This window comes from Colobus angolensis, unplaced genomic scaffold, assembly GCF_000951035.1.
Source record: "Colobus angolensis palliatus isolate OR3802 unplaced genomic scaffold, Cang.pa_1.0 Scaffold475, whole genome shotgun sequence".
Classification (NCBI taxonomy): Eukaryota; Metazoa; Chordata; class Mammalia; order Primates; family Cercopithecidae; genus Colobus; species Colobus angolensis.
The window spans coordinates 331,014-342,466 of NW_012118210.1; the positions used below are offsets into that span (position 1 = coordinate 331,014).

An 11,453-nucleotide genomic window follows, 5' to 3' on the forward strand; every position below is an offset into this window, starting at 1 on the left:
GATAGGGATGTGTGAGCAAGAGTTTAAGAATGCCTTAGTCTAAAGTTAATTAGTCTTGAAGTCATGGCTTCGCAGAGGAAAGATACTGGATTTCAAGCTTGACATTAAGATGATAGGTGACTATGGAATAATCAATATAAAAATAATAACAGCTAACATTTACTGAGCGCTTACAAAGTGCCAGACACTATTCTAAGCGCTTTACATCCTCATAACAAACTTATGAGGTAAATGCTATTATTATCCACCTGACATCTGAAATTTTCTTACCCCGGTACTCCCTGGTGTTAACTGGGCACTCAATTTGTCGAATAAAATAAAATCTAGTGCTGCCAAATTTGTCAGCTGAACGGGGCGGCATGGATTTTAGTGCTGGAGTGGGGGTCAGACGGCCCGGGGCTTTGTGTCCTTAGAGGCCAGCGGAAACGCCGCATACCTGCGAGGAGCAACGTGAGCCGGTGGCTTAAATTTCCTGGGCTAGTGCTACTGGACTGAATGCATTTGCAATAATCGGAAGCAGAAAAAAAAAAAAGCGGGGACCAGGGGAGGCGAACCCCTTCCCAGCGCGAGTCCGAGCGTCTGAGAAGCAGAAGCCACACGTCCCGGCGACCTAAATCCTGGATCTGCCGGCCCAAAGACCCGCGTTAGCATTTACAATCCGGGGTGAGCTGAAGCCTCCGGTTGCCCCGGTTCGACGCTCTAGCCCTGCGAGCTGCAGACGCCGGAAGTCTCGACTGCTCCCCGCTGGCGCGCCGGACCGCGGTCATTTACCCGTGCTGCCCCCAACGCGTGAAAGAACTCTTCACACTGTCCACAGCGTGGTGTATCTGTTGCTCACAGGTTAGTCTCCCGCGGCAGTAAGAGTCTTCGTCTTCCCCACCAGCAAGAACCGTTTGTTCCTGCAATCCGGGCGGCCGCCTTGGCGCGCGGGGTGCGCTGCTGCTTGGAGAGTTCCCTCACGGGGTCACATCGCGGAGGTTCGCGCCGGCTCCGAGTCGCAACCTCCCTGCGCTGCTTCTTTGGCTCCTGGTAATCCGCGCTGTGTCGAGCTAACCTTGACTTTGTCCTGCAGTTTTTGCTGGGCATCCCCAACAGCACACTGTAAAGAGTTGGGGTCCTCTCGAAGAGTTGAGACTGGGTACTTTTGTTGGTAGTCCTAAATTTCAACACCTGAGGAGTACGCTGCCCAAATTATTGTAGGAAAGAATTATCTGGTTTAGTGGTTATAATACTTTTTGTCCCCGCCACATTTGAATGACAGAAAAACCCTCCCAACAGGAGCTGACTACAAAAGTGATTTTCTGTATAGGGGACATTGGATGTATTTATGTATGTATCAGTGCCTGTCAGTCTGTATGTGTGTTTGGGGTGGATGCTGTGTGATTTTTAAAAATCTATGGAGATTCTGATAATTTGATAACCTGTTTCTCCAGTCTTCCCCTAATTCCTCCCCATTTTCCCCTGGGGGATATTGCTCTATTTCTAAGGTGGCTCACTTTTGGATAGAAGTAGCAACTCTTCGCTTACACTTGCACGTTTAAAACATATCTGATTGTGTTATTTCTGTCCTCAGAATCTTCCTGGACTTCCCGTTGCCTTCAGGGTAATACACATTTCTTAGCCTAACTTCAAGGGCCTTCAGGGTCTTGATTCTGCTGAATTTTTCAGTCTTTGCTACTTTCATGGAAAACACACCTGCAGGTACACTCATATTATGCTCCCACCATGCCAGTTTACAGTGATTTAATAACTTTAGATATGGCAAAGTTTTATATGGTTTACCCAAGTTTTTATTTTTGTGTTAACATTTAGCCAAAATTGATTGAATTCATAATATTGCTAGGCACTGTTTTAAAAAACGGGATAAAATGAAAACAAAACAGGCCGGGCGCGGTGGCTCAAGCCTGTAATCCCAGCACTTTGGGAGGCCGAGACGGGTGGATCACGAGGTCAGGAAATCGAGACCATCCTGGCCTACACGGTGAAACCCCGTCTCTATTAAAAAATACAAAAAACTAGCCGGGCGAGGTGGCGGGCGCCTGTAGTTCCAGCTACTTGGGAGGCTGAGGCAGGAGAATGGCGTAAACCCGGGAGGCGGAGCTTGCAGTGAGCCGAGATCGCGCCACTGCACTTCAGCTTGGGCGATAGAGCGAGACTCCGTCTCAAAAAAAAAAAAAAACAAAAAAAACAAAACAGTCTTCAGTCCTTTAAAAAAATAAAACAACTTTCTGACACATAGTTCACCCACCATAGAATTCACCATTTAAAATGTAGTGGTGGCTCACGCCTGTAATCCCAGCACTTTGGGAGGCTGAGGTGGGCGGATCACGAGGTCAGGAGATCGAGACCATTCTGGCTAACACAGTGAAACCCCGTCTCCGCTAAAAATACAAAAAATTAGCCGGGCGTGGTGGCGGGCGCCTGTAGTCCCAGCTACTCAGGAGGCTGAGGCAGGAGGATGGTGTGAACCCGGGAGGTGGAGCTTGTGGTGAGCGGAGATCGCGCCACTGCACTTCAGCCTGGGCGACAGAGCTAGACTCCGTCTCAAAAAAAAAAAAAAAAAAAAACAAAAAACCAAACCTAAAAGTAATTAGTACATTCGCAAGGTTGTACAACCATCATCACAAAATATGCTGTAATCTTCTTCAACTTCATTAGTTGGTTTGATTTTCTATTTCAGACAGACTCCAGTAAATTATTCTTGTATTCTTTTGTTCATGTTTAATATGCTGCAGTCAGTTTGTAAGAACCATATTGGAACAATTTTCGAACATTTTCATCACTCCAAAAAGAAACCCTGTACTTATTCAGCAGGCTCACCTGACTTCCCCATCCCCACTCCCCATTCTAAGCCCTAAGCAACTGTGAATTGACTGACTGTATATTTGACTATTCTGGATTATTCATGTGAGTGAAATCATACAGGATGTGGTCTTTTTCAGCTGGCTTCTTTTACTTAACATTCATGTTCGTCTGTGTTGTATTTAATAGCATGTGTCAGTACTTCTTTAATTGCTGGTTAATCTTTTATTTTATGGGTATTACCACGATTTATTTTCCATTAGTTAGTGGACGTTTGGATTGTTTCCACCTTTTGGCTATTATGTATAATGCTGCTGTGAACATTCACCTACAGGTTTTTGTGTGGACATACCATGTTTTCATTTCTCTCACATATGAGCCTAGGAGTGAAATGGCTGGGTCATATGGTATCTCTGTTTAACATTTTAAGAAACGGTCAGACTGTTTTCCAAAGCATCAATGTGCATCTTTTTAACATTCTCACCAGTAGTGTATTAGGGTTTTGATTTCTCACTCCTTGCCAACACTTGTCATTATCTGTCTTTCTGATTCTGGCCATTCTAGTGGGTGTGAAGTGTGTGTCATCGTGTTTTCATTTTTTTTTTCGTTGACATGTAGTAATTGTACATATTTAGGGACTACAGAATGGTATTTTGATAAATGTATACAATGTGTAATGATCAAATCAGGTAATTAGCATGTCTATCACCTCAAACATTCATATTTTCTTTGTGTTGCGACCATTAAAAATCTCCTAACTTTTTGAAAATATTGTGGTTTCAAATCGCATTTCCCTGATGGCTAATGATGTTGAGCATCTTTTCAAGTGCTTATTGCCCATTTATGTATCTTCTTTGGAGAAATGTCTGCTCAGATCCTTTGCCCATTTTTAAATTGGGTTCTTTTTTGTAATTGAGTTGCAAGAGTTCTTTATATATTCTAGATACAAGTCATTTATCAGATATGTGACAGTCTTTTAGATTATGCTACCGTTCTTTTAAATGAAAAGCACATGAGATTAACTTTTAGTAGCTCTGGAGACCTCCTTGTGGGTGTGTGACTGTAGTTTAGAGAGTGATGGTTTTCCGACAGCTGCGTGGTAGGCCAGGCCCAGGAAAAATGCTGTGAAAGAACCTGTGAGGAGCGTTTCAAGACTCGAAAAATGAAGCAAGGGGAAACTTTGTAATTTGCCATTCCTTATTGAGTTTTGTCTTTATTGATTTTTAGGAGTTTCTTTGTACAGGAATATTAAGCCATTGACTGTTAGGTGTGTGGCAGATATCTTCAATCTATTTAGTTAACTTTGTTTTATCTATACTGTTGTTTTACATTTTTGTGTAGTCAGGACTTTTCCTCTAAAAGCCTTCTGGCCAGTAGTTTAGGATGTTGTTCTTTAATTACAGGAGTTAGAGAAACTGACATAGTACTTCCCAGTTAGTGTGACATCTGAGTCCCTGGTGTTATGTTTAGCCTAATAGTGTTCATTGTTTCAGACATTGGTGCCTCCCTGTCTCTCTGCCTCGAAAAATATGCCATGATCTGCTTCAACTTTGTTCATTTAACTCTTTACTTTAAACAGACTCCAATAAGTTATTCTTTTATTCTCTTGTTCATGTTTCATATACTGCGTTAGATTTGTGAGAGCCGTATTGGACAGTTGGTCACCAAATATTAGGTACTTTTTTCATACTAGCAGGTATTTATTTGAAGATTTAATGTATGCAGAGGTTGAGTGTAAGTATTGTGTTCTGTATTGTTTGGGGCGTGTTGGAAAAAGTAGTTTTATAAAATCCTGTTAACATTGTAATTTTTTAAAAATTTTATTGGTTAAAAGGCAGTAGTAGTAGTTATATATATATATGTGTGTGTGTGTGTGTGTGTGTGTATATATTTTTTTGAGACGGAGTTTCCCTCTTGGTACCCAGACTGGAGTGCAATGGTGTGATCTCAGCTTACTGCAACCTCTGCCTCCTGGGTTCAAGTGATTCTCCTGCCCCAGCCTCCTGAGTAGCTGCGATTACAGGAGGCTGCCACCACTCCCAGCTAATTTTTGTGTTTTTAGTAGAGATGGGGTTTCATTTTGTTGACTAGGTTGGTCTGGAACGCCTGACCTCACTGCCTTAGCCTCCCAAAGTGTTGGGATTATAGGCGTGAGCCATTGCGTCCAGCCAGTAGTAAAAGTATTTTTAGAAACTGAGCATTTTGACATTCTAAGGAAAGTGATGTACAATAGCTTCCAGAAAAAATTACATCTCTCTGTTTACATATAATGGCCAAAATTTCATTCTTTCCCCATGGCTTGATTCCAGTTAGAACTCTGTGCTTCTTGTTTCAGTGTTTTGTCTTTTCTTTTTTAAAATTGTGATAGAATATACATAACATAAAATTGACCATTTTAACTATTTGTAAAGATACAGTTCAGTGCCATTAAGTACTTTCTCATTGTTGTGTAACCATAACCACCATCTATCTCCAGAATACTTTTTTCTTTGTTGCCCTGGCTGGAGTGCAATGACGTGCAATCTCGGCTCACCGCAACCTCCACCTTCAGGGTTCAAGTGATTCTTCTGCCTCAGCCTCCCGAATAGCTGGGATTACAGGCATGCGCCACCATGCCCAGCTAATTTTGTATTTTTAGTACAGACGGGGTTTCTCCATGCTGGTCATGCTGGTCTTGAACGCCTGACCTCAGGTGATCTGCCCACCTCAGCCTCCCAAAGTGCTGGAATTACATGCGTGAACCACTGCACCCGACCCAGAACACTTTTATCGCCACATGCTGCACCCATTAAATGATAAATCTCTGTTCCTTCCTCTCTCCAGCCCCTGGCAACTACCATTATATTTTCTGTCTCTATGAATATGACTCTTCTAGGGTCCTCATAAAAGTGGAATCATAAAATATTTGTCCTTTCGTGTCTGGTCTATTTTACGTAGCACGTCTTCAAGGTTAATTCATGTTGTGGCATATGTTAGAATTTTCTTCTTTTTAAAGACTGAATAATATTACATTGTATTCCATATAACACATTTTGTTTATCCATTCATTAGTCGATAGATATTTGGGTTGTTGCCACCTTTTGGCTATTGTGAATAGTGCTGCTATGAACATTGGTATACAAATGTCTGAGTTCCTGCTTTCAATTCTTTTTTTTTTTTTTCTTTGAGATGGAGTCTTGCTCTGTGTCCCAGGCTGGAGTACAGTGGTGTGATCTTGGCTCACTGCAACCTCCACCTCATGGTTCAAGTGATTCTCCTGCCTCAGCCTCTTGAGTAGCTGGGACTACAGGCATGCACCATCATGCCGGCTAATTTTTATATTTTTAGTAGAGACAGGGTTTTGCTGTGTTGGCCAGGTTGGTCTTGAACTCCTGACCTCAAGGGTCCCGCCTCAGCATCCCAAAGTGCTGGGATAACAGGTGTGAACCACCATGCCTGGCTGTGCTTTCAGTTCTTTTAGGTATACGTACCCAGAAGTGGAATTGCTGGATTGTAGGGTAATTCTTTTGATTTTTGAGGAACTGCCCGTATGCTTTAGTGTTTTTGTTATTTACATAAAAGATGAGATTTAAAAGAATTGTGTAATTTAGCCATGGATTATCACATTTACCTTTCCAAAGGGCCATTTCCTACTTGAAGGGGTATAGGTGTTTTTGTATTAGGACTTGGAGATCTTTGAGTTTTAAAATTAATTGCAGTTCAGACTAAATAAAAGGTTTATCTTGGATAGTTTTCCAAATCCTAAACATCTCTATGATCCAAGATTTTTGTTGTTGTTGTTGTTGTTGTTTTTTGAGACAGGGTCTCACCTTGTCACCCAGGCTGGAGTGCAGTGCCGTGAACATAGCTCACTGCAGCCTTGACCTCATGGGCTCAAGTAATCCTCCTGCTTCAGCCCCTCCAGCAGTTGGGGCTACAGGCACGTGCCACCATGCCTGGCTATTTTTTGTAGAGATGGGATTTTTGCCATGTTGCCCAGGCTAGGCTCAAACTCCTGAGCTCAAGCAATCAACCTGCCTCAGCCTCCCAAAGTGCTGGGGTTACAGGCGTGAGCCACCTCGCCTAGCTTTTTTTTTTTTTTTTTTTTTTTAATGCTTTCTGTATTTTTAGTCTTTTTGGGGAAATTACCCATCATGACAGACTCTAAAAGGGAGGTGAGTTTGCAAACTTGTATAGTTCCAAAAGTCTGTAAATTGTTCTGGTATCATACTACTGCTCCATTTGGATGCTTTGGCAATTACCCTGGTGTGCTGTGACTATTGCTGCTTCTGACAGGCAAGTTTACCTTCCTTAGTGCAAAGATAACCATGTCATTAGTTAGTTGAAGATTAGGAGATGACCAGCATTATTCTCTTTTACAACTGTATCATTCTTTTTTCAACTATTCTCCTGTTGTTGGAACTGCAAATTATTGTGGGTACTGCAGTCCCTTTGAATAGCTGTGACCTCCCAGGGATCACTGGGAAAATGTAGAAAAACAGACAACAGTATGGCTCAACCAGAACTTAGAAAACTAAGATCGCGTGTGGCTGCCAGATCCTGGGAACAGGATGGCTTACGGGCAGCCCTAAGGGATAAAGGGTAGAGGATTTTTATGTGTTACACCTTCTCTACCAACCTCTCCCTCCCATTGCAACATCTTTCATAAGGTCTCAGTTTAATATTCCATCATTGCTGTTACAACCGATATCATTTTATTAACAGCAAGTGTATTATCAGGAGAGATGGGAGGAACTGGTGTGTTAATGTGACTTTTGCTCTTAGTTTGGGTCTCTCTGTCATTTGGACTCTGATCTGGTGATCTGTTATCTTGTGGGCTCTTGGTGCCTTAAGACATTTGGCATTTGCAAATGCACTGGAAAGGTCCCCAGATGGATTTAGATGTTCCAGATATCATGGAACTTTGATGTCACTTACATTCATAAGTGATCTAGCAAATACCAAGATTACTTAGATGCTAAGCACCCAACTTTCTCTGTTTATGCACCAGCTTTTTGAGGGAAATGAAACATAATCACATAAAGAATGTACTAGATGGGCGTGGTGGCTCATGCCTGTAATCTCAGCACTTTGGGAGGCCAAGGCAGTCGGATCACTTGAGGTCAGGAGTTCAGACCAGCCTGGCCAACATGGTGAAACCCTGTCTCTACTAAAAATATAAAAATTAGCTGGGCCTGGTGACAAGTGCCTATAGTCCTAGCTACTCGCAGGCTGAGGCACCAGGCAAAAGAATCGCTTGAACCTGGGAGGCAGAGGTTGCAGGGAGCTGAGATTGTGCCATCACACTCTAGCCTGGGTGACAGAACAAGACTCTCGTTTTGTTGTAGGGAAAAGCATTTCCTAGCCAGGTGTGATGGCTCATGCCTGTAATCCCAGCACTTTGGGAGGCCAGGGTGAGCAGATCACTTGAGTCCAGCAGCTTGAGACCAGCTTGGGCAAAATGGCGAAACCCCATCTCTCTACTAAAAATACAGAAGAACTAGCCGGGCATGGTGGTGCACACCTTTGGTCCCAGCTACTCAGGAGGCTGAGGTGGGAAGATCACCTGAGTCTGGGAGTTCGAGGCTGCAGTGAGTTGCAGTGGCACCACTGCACTCCAGCCTGAGTGACAGAGTGAGACCCTGTCTCAAAAAAAACAAAAAAAACAAAAAACAAACAAACAAATAAAAGTTACCAGAATCAAAGGTGAATACTCCTAACTTTTGGTTATAGATTGTCCCTTTCGTTGAAATGTTATATGCTAGGGGCAAAGATTGACTTCTGATGTGCAGTGGTAGCCTTTAGAAACACTTCTATTCTACATCCATATTTAAGTATGTCATCATGCGGTATTACATTAGAATTTTTCTAATGTTTTTTGGGCCTCAAGCCTTTGAGCTATAAGTAGCAAAACTTTGAAATTTATGTGAATACTTTCACATTATAACTTATGATTTTTCCCATGGTACTGAGTATTTGTATTGTCTTACCCGTTTTTTTTTTTTTAATTACCATACAGCAAAATAAACTTTTTATATTATAAATTTTAACCCATGTACTGATTTGTATAACCACCACCATAGTCAAGATGCAGAATAGTTGCCTCACCTCAAAAACTCCCTAGTGCTATCTCTGCATGGTTAAACCTTCCCCTCATCCAAGTTACCAAAACCAACAAGTAAATACCATTTTGTGTTTTTATTGTGGGAAGCAGTTACGTTGCGTCCTTGCTTTTCTTCTTTATTAGGGATTTAATCTAAGCATAATGGGCTAGAAAGGAGAAAGTCAACATAGGCTCTTCATTTTTTTTCAGAAATTAATAAACTTTTTCATGCATTTAGTATTTAGGAATAAAAACATTTGGCTAGCAATGTCTTCCAACAGGTGGCAGTGTTGTGCTGTCTAATAGGACTTACTACTAAAGATTGTGCCTTTTTGTCAGCTGGACAATAATTGCTGTACATTTTTATGTCAGAAAATCAAGATGGTTAATTAAGGACTGACATTAACTATTGAAATTATTTTTTAAAGTCTGTTTCAAAATTCATCTTATCCTTATAATGTTACTAGTAAAGCAGTCTATGGATAAAAGTATTCCTTAATACATTTGTATTTGTTTTCAGAGTTTGCAGAATTATGAATTAACTCTTTCCTTAAGGTTAACCTTTGTGGCAGGAATAACTCTAGTGTTGTGGATGAATCTATGAGTCGTAGAGTCTTATCAGTGCGACTTCGGATGTTTTATGTTTCAGCCTTCTCTATCACATGTAGGAATCCCTTTATAACATCTCTGGTAGTTGGTGGCATTGATCAGTAAATGGAGCAGACATGGAAGAAAGATACAGGTTCTAATTGCCAGCTTCCTGATTGTGAAGCCTTAATGGAGATGTTCAGTGAGAAATGATGAAGTGGAAGCTTGTGAGACATTTGCACTTGGGTGACTCAGGTTTTCAAAGCTAACCCAACCAAAAAATGGATTCTCTTTTTCTTTATACTTCCAGCAACTTAATGTCTGGCAGTATATACTTCCCTAGGAACTGGGGCTGCCATTCATCCAGATGCTCCTGAGTAATATTCAGGGTCACTTTAAGACCCCTCAGTGTTCTCTAAATTCTGCCTCCTAAATATTTTCAAATATGGCCACTTCATCTCTACTTCTCTCATTGAAAAGAACAATGATTTTTCACCTAGATATACTGCTTCCTAATTGATTTGCCAGGATATATTATTACCCCCATTTTTCACACAACAGCCATTTTTTAAAAATGTAAAATCTGATCTTGTCACTCCCTATGTTTTTATTCCTAAACAAGTTTGTGAGAAAGTTTGTAAGTTTCTGAAAAAAAAAAAAGAAAAAGAAAAAGAAAAGGGACTGTGTTGATTTTATCCTTTTTAGTCCGTCATACTTAGATAAAACCCTTAATAAAGAGGAAAGGCAGGGATGCAACGTTACTGCTTCCCACAATCAAAACACAAAAATATATTGAGCATTGAAACTCTTTTTTTCCTTTTTTTTGACAGAGTTTCATTTTGTTGCCCTGGCTGGAGCACAGTGGTGTGATCTTGGCTCACTGCAATCTTGCCTCCTGATTTCAAGCAATTCTCCTGCCTCAGCCTCCCGAGTAGCTGGGATTACAGGTGCCTGCCACCATGCCTGGCTAATTTTTATATTTTTAGTAGAGATGGAGTTTCACCATGTTGGCCAGGCTGGTCTTGAACTCCTGACCTCAAGTAACCCGCCCACCTTGGCCTCCCAAAGTGCTGGGATTATAGGTGCGAGCCACCACCCCCAGCCTTTTACTTTTTATTGTACTTAGAATAAACCCCGAATATTTAACTTGACCCACAACATTCCTGCCTCCTCCCTGTTCTGTGATCGGGCCTCTCTTGTTTCATAGCCTCATCTCATGCTAGTTTCCCCTTGTTCACTGTGCTGCAGCTTCTGTCGTGTTCTCTTTGCTCCTTGATTGGAGGAGGTGGGGAGAATAGATGCAAGGAAACCTGTTTGTAAGCAAACATACGTTTCAGGTAATGAAAAAAATGCTTAATAGTATATTGAAATTTGTGGGTCAGGGGACATTTTCATAGTATTCAGGAAGCCATCCATCCCTTTGTCACTTTTCAACTCCTCAGATTGAATCTAGGGATAAATGCACATCTGAGTACAGATTCTGTGTGTGGGGAAAGTTATGTTCTAATAGAAAAGGAAATTTAGAACTCGACAGTGATTACCTGTAATACTGTTAGCTGTGGATAATCCTTTATATTTGGTAGCTCTCGCTTAGTTTGACTTTATTTTTGTAATTTCATTCTTCTAGCATTTCATTATTTATTAACTTTGTTTTTTCTGTGTGACAGCCTTGCCTCACCAGCCAGTTGGACTATACAGCCATCTGGGGCTTAGATGCTATTCATGGCATCCGTAATAAGTGATAGTTGTGCAGTCTGTGCTTCAGTTTCTTGTTTCACAGAGTAGTCCATTCCTGCTGGAGTTAGTTTTATTTATTAAGAAGCTCTTCTTGGCCAAGTGCGGTGTCTCACGCCTGTAATCCCAGCACTTTGGGAGGCTGAGCTGGGCAGATCACTTGAGGTCAGGAGTTCGAGACCAGCCTGGCCAACATGGTGAAACCCTATCTCTACTAAAAATAAAAAAATTAGCTGGGTGTGGTGGC

At 41.6% G+C, this 11,453-nt stretch overlaps 1 protein-coding gene across 1 annotated transcript in view; it reads left to right on the forward strand.

Moving 5' to 3' along the window:
- The first annotated feature begins 254 nt into the window (after window positions 1–254).
- Window positions 255–11,453, forward strand: part of LOC105523793 (cytochrome c oxidase assembly factor 1 homolog) — a 126,951-nt gene continuing 115,752 nt past the window's right edge. Inside the window, exon 1 of the mRNA XM_011958789.1 lies at window positions 255–840. The gene's annotated coding sequence lies outside the window, so the exon portion shown is untranslated. The remainder of the gene's footprint in view (window positions 841–11,453) is intronic.